The sequence below is a fragment of the Mustela lutreola genome, chromosome 1 (genome assembly GCF_030435805.1).
Source record: "Mustela lutreola isolate mMusLut2 chromosome 1, mMusLut2.pri, whole genome shotgun sequence".
In the NCBI taxonomy this organism is placed as follows: domain Eukaryota; kingdom Metazoa; phylum Chordata; class Mammalia; order Carnivora; family Mustelidae; genus Mustela; species Mustela lutreola.
Genome location: NC_081290.1, coordinates 62,395,250 through 62,401,249, shown reverse-complemented (window position 1 = coordinate 62,401,249; position 6,000 = coordinate 62,395,250).

The window sequence follows — 6,000 nt, the reverse complement described above, 5'->3', positions numbered from 1 at the left end:
GTAACCTATTTGTTTGCTTCTTGTTCACCATCTCCTTTACTTGAATGTCAACTCCATGATAGCTGGAGATTTCCTTCTTCCCCATCTGATCGGCAGCCCCTGGAACACGTTTGGGTGCAGAGTGGGACCGTGGCAAAAGTCCTGGGGGTAAACGGATTATAATTAATGAGTGAGGAGGAGACACTTTATGGGTTATGGTCCAAGTTTTCATGACCTTGAGCAAGTTGCTTCTCAAAACCTTAGTTTCTTCTGACATCAAGTTGGGACAGTGCCCGGCCTCTCAGCAGAGTTCAAGTGCTTCCAAGAAAGCCTCAGCAAGAGGCCTCAAGGGATAAGGGCTTTGCAGACTCATCACAGTCTGGCTTTTAGCCTTAAAGAGGCAAGTTTTTGGCACCTGAGAATTAGCTGGAGTGCGGGTGCCACGTATCTACTGTTCTCACAAGAGAGATCTATAAACCAGTCATGATAATATGCCAATTTTTGCTGCAAAATATAAAATTAAGGAAAATCAGGGTTCCAATTGGTTTTGAGCAGCTTGTTGGAAATCATCTCAAGAGAAAGCCACCAGGGTGTCATGGAAGGAGAAAAAAAGTCATGGGACTTAACTGACGAGAATATTTGTTATTTTTGGCAGCTGGCATTGAGAGTTGTGCATTCATTTCCAAAATAAAAGGGCGATTGGACAGGCTGAGTCTATGGGTCAGGGCATCTTTATCCTTGAGACGGCCAAACTGCCAATGCCCTTGATGCTTCCATCTTTATGTTTAGGTTTTTGTGACCGATCATCATCCCCTTATGTTGGACAGAGCCTGACTTGGAGCTTGCTAGCTCCTGTTTTGTCTTTTGAACACACTTTTCCATCCTCTTCTGGTTTGGGGGATCCCCCCTCTGATTCTAGGTGGTTCTGGAAAAACTGCTGATCAGATTATACTACCTGCTGCCCGCCTATTCTGGGTTGAGCATATGAACAACTCATTCTCCCTGGTCACCATGATGGCTTCGCGGATATATATGCACGTGACCTGAGTAGGGAAACCAGAATTTGTGTGAGGTGGATATGTGGACATTGAGGGTGGTAGATTGTTTGCAAAGCTGGCCACCACCACAACAGCTCCATCCTATTTGTGATTTCACGTGCTTCACATCAAGGGGTAGAATCCATTCCCCTTGAGTTGTTCCCATGACTTGGTCATGGGCTGGTTCCATGACTTAATCAGTTGAGGAGATGGGTGAATTCTAAGCCTCAACCTCCAGAAGACTTGGAGAGTCTGTTCTCATGCTCTTAGAACACTTTGTGAGATGGAAACACATATGCAGAGGGAGACCATGTAGAGAGAGGCTTGGATGTCCCAGATGTTCTAGCCATTCCAGCTGAGGCCTCTGACATGTGCATGAGGCCCTCTGAGTCCAACCGGCCTCCAACGGACCACAAATGCCTCACTGAACCCAGAGGACTCCACATGCATCCAAAGAACTGCCCAGCTGAGCCATGCCCAATTTGTTGGCCCACAGAATTGTGAGCAGTGTAAGGGCTGTTCTTTTAAGCCACTAAGTTTTGGGGAATTTTGGCAATAGATATATAATGCATTTGGAGAGAGACTTCTTCCCCACACTGGGTGGCCAGGCTGAGAATGTGCAAGGCTGGGGGCTACTAGAGGCCAACAGATTGGCACTTTCAAGCAGAGAGAGCCAAGCAGACAGCAGTAGAACCAAGAGAGGACAGGGACAGAACAGCAGTCATGAGTGATATCACTTGAGCCCCTGAATCCAGGCAAGACTGAAGCTGGTTGCCTTCCTAGACTTCTAGTTTAGCTAATGAAAATATTCCATCTCTAAGTCTGAAGCCAATAGCTGTCACGATTCCGTCACCCACAACTGGAAGGGGACTCGCCGACATTCATTTGCTGGGTGTGTTCAGTGCTATTTGGTGGCAGCCACGTTTTGCTGGCCTAGTGATTTCTAGTGTCTTTAAATGTAGTTTCCATATCCGTCAAAATTTCCTGATTTCAACAAATTATCGTATTGACAATTAATTCATTCGGCTGCTCTCTAGTCAGCACTTACCATGTGCAAGGAACAGTGGCAACGGGTGGACACTCGGCAGGTGGTAGGACACATCCAGTGTCCCCAGGGTCCAGTCCAGGCTCTTCAATTAGCATTGCATTAGATTCCAAGTAGAAAAAGAAATGGACATGATGAACATGTTCACAACTCCCCTCACCCTCTTGTGAAAAACGAGGGGGGCTCATGGGTGAAACACCTACCATACGTCTAGCACGAAACCGCTCGTTTTTAGTTTCACTCGTGGGACAAACTATAAGGCCATTTCAGAGGTATCTGCTTCATCATCAATAATACCTTCCTTTAGATGCTCTTCTCTGCTCTTGGAGCTCACACAGAATGCAGCATCCTCGATTTGCCACATGGTGAGGCGGTGAGAGGCCAGGAAGGGCCTGCTCTAAATTCAAGAGGCATAGTCCTGGTGCCGCTGGAGGTTCGTGCTCCCCGCACGCTCTGAAAGTCTGCCTCTGCCTTCATCACCCACATGTCCTGCTGTGAACCCAACTCCTTTTTGCCTTGGCCTTTATTACTTCCAGCTCTTGTTCTTGGCTGAGACAAACCACAGTCCTCAAATGCTGTGATTTAATGAGAGGAAATTTACTTGCCTTAACGTACAGATTTTGCCAAGGGACCTGATTCTGATAAGGATGATTATATCTACATCTTAGTGTAAATTACAGCAAATGTCTGAAACTGAGCAGCCACCAAGCCCCTGTCATTCAATGAGACCTCCCTCCTTCAGGGTTCACAGCCGGCAAAGGAATGTTCAGTGGAAGGGAAGCCTGATTATAATGATCTGAACCCCTAGAGTCCCCTCATCTATTCCAGTAAGTAGTAGTATCAGATTAGGGTGTTGTCTGTCTTGACCTGTGCTCAGCCAAGACGGAAGGTGTGGGGCGGGTTTGGTTCCAGGCATATGTAGGCAACTCCCACGTCAGTTTTCACAATCTAGACTCAAACCACCGACCAGTGTGGTTTCCAACGCTTGTACATAGAGCTACTGTGTTTGGCTGCCATTCCCATGTCATTGGCCCTTTTGTCTCAAATTCTCCCTGCCTTTCCTCAGCCGGGCAGAAGCCGAATACCACCACCAAGATGACGCTCCCACACTACCACTCAGAGGTATCTGGCCTAATGGCCCACAGCCAGTTCCTCCACAGGGGTCCCGTCCCATCTTCCTCATGGCTTCGTCAGGACATTAATTTGTTCAGTGAGTGCATAATGAGCACTTGCAGGGAACACGAGGTCCTGAGAGGAATCAGTCATTTTCTTGTAGGAGCTCTTGGGGAGCCTAGGAGGGGAGCTATCCAAGTGAACAAAGTTCGCCATGAGAGAGATGAGAGAGATGCTGTTCTAGATCCCTGAACAGAGGTGAGCACAGGCTTCTGTGAGAAGCCAAAGAAAAGAATCCAGCCAAGATTGGGGAAGCAGAAATAGAGCTTTAGGGGCAGGTGTTAGAAGCTGAAGGATGAACAAGAAAACAGCCTCTGGACTGAGAAGGAACATTGAGACTGAAAGATGAAGCAAGCTGCTCCAAACTGTTGACAGAGTTTTCTTCAGGGGGACTTCCAGGTGGGGAAGACCCGGTGGACAAGTGATCCAGGCACCATACAGCTGCTATTCTCCATCAAGTCCAGACCATAACCCACAGCTGTTCTAGGGGGAGGGCATGGTGGTGAGGTCACAGGGGAGTTACCTAAAGTGGGGCCATCTGTATGCCACCTTAGGGAAGATGGGACAGAACAAGCCTCCTCACATTCCTGTCAGGGCATATGTTAACCTCCAGGGGGCCTGGAACATGTGTCCCCAAGGAAGGTCATTGTGCGGATATGAGCAAGATGGCGGACCAACGATGGAGCCAATGTTGTCAGCACTCCTATAGTGGGGAGCCTCAGTGTTGTCTTTCAGGATGAATAGAAATCATCCAAGTGAGAAGGAGAAACACATTCTACATAGTAGGCCCACTAGACTCATGCAGCTGATCGGTGGTTTGGTTTCCTCACAGATTCTCAGCCTTTTGAAGGAAGAGATTGGTTTCATCCATGTTTGTATCCTTAGTACCTAGGATAGGTATACACTAGGTGCTCAACAAATGTCCGTGGGTGAATGAACTAGACTTCACCCCAGAGAATATTAATTCTATTCTTGTTTGCGGATTTGGGCTCTAAGCAGTGCCACACACCTCAGGGACAGCTCGCTGAGTGTCTAAAGATGTGGTCTGCTTCCTATGTTCTCACTGGCCTCAGGCTCTTTCCTGTTACAACTTGTATGAGCTGAGTTTAGGCTTTGTCACGAGTAAGAGCAATTCAAAATAAAAGTGACTTGAAAGATATGGAAGTTTTGACTCTGAAGCAGAGGCCATTGCTGGGCTGTTCTGTCCACGCTGTATGGCCCCAGGGTCCTTATCCCTCTGTAACCTTGGGATGTGGCATCAATGGCAGAATCCAAGATGGTGGCCCGTGCACACCTTTATCTGCTCCTTCCTCCAGTAAAGACAATTCTTTGTGTGCTACATGTGTGAGATGAGAAGTTAGCCCTCTTGAGGTCCTGAGGGAAGGAGGCAGAGGGAAAGTCTTCAAGATGTTGATGAGGAGAAGCGGGATGTGAAATCCAAGTAATGGCTGGCCTGTGTTGTGGGGACAGAATTTGAGTCTACAGTGAGTCCATTGATATTAACTTCAAAGTGAAAAATGAAAATATAAAGAATTTCTACTACCTTCTTTCCACATCTTGGTGAACCTGTGCCCTGTGCCCTGCTCATTCACCCCTCTTTGTGGGGACACTGCCCTGGGCGACCTGTATCAGTCGCCTACTGCTGCCGGAAAAGTTACCACAACCTTGGTGCCCTAAAGCCACATGAATTTATTATCTTCTAGTTTTAACGGTCAGAAACAATAAATTCAGGATGTGGGCAGGGCTGCATCCGTTTTGGAGTCTCTAGGGGAGAGATCGTTTCCCTCCAATTCCCAGGATGCTACCTGTGCTCCTTGGCTTGCAACCCCTTTTCCTCCATCTTGAAAGCTGCCAGTGTAGCATCTTCCAATATCTCTTTCTCTCTCCCCCTCTACCTCCTCTCTCCCTCCCTTCCTTTCTTCCCCACAAGTCCTTCTCTGATGATGACCTTCCTGCCGCCCTCTTATGAAGACCGCTGGGATTACACTGGGCTGGCTGGACCATCCATGTTAATCTCCCCATCTCAAGACCCTTAACTCGATCACAACAGCAACGTCTCTGTTGTCCCATAAGGTGACATTCATAGGTCCTGGGGATTAGGTCTTAGACATCTCTGGGGGACATTTTTCTGTCTACCACACTACCCATTCATTCAACCAATGATTATTGTGCATCTGCTACGTGCTGGATACTATGTTAGCTGGAGTCAGTCATGGTTTCTGCTCTTCTGGGGGTAGTTCTTCATCTTTTAAAGATAAGCACCAGCTGATAAGGCCCAGAGCAGGTGGATACATGCAAGCATATAGCCACCTCCCCAGGAGTTCAGCTTCATGACTGGAATGGGCCTCAGTGCCAAAAACAGGGAGGGACTTTTTAGTCTTCAATGACTCTCCCCTACCTCCCGGTCCCACATTCTCTCCCCAGAGGGTCATCCCCTCTGTCACTCTGGCCAGACAGGGAGGGTTTCTCTTGAGACTCTTTCTGTGGGCACTGACTATGTGGCTCTGGGAATTGGTCTGTTCTGATTCTCACCTTTCACTGATCCCCAGTGAGGTGGCCCTGTGTACCGTTCCTACATCTCTGTGTCCCCTGTCCTCTGGGTCCTGATGGGACACTTCACTGTTGCTGCTTCTTTGATTTTCAGTCTTCTGCGGCAAGCAGGAGCCAACGCGAGGAAGGGCAGGGTATTTTCCTATTCCTTGATGTTTCCTCAGAGCCTACCTAGGGCCTAGCCCATGCTAGGTACCTACTATTTAGAAGCTAAAT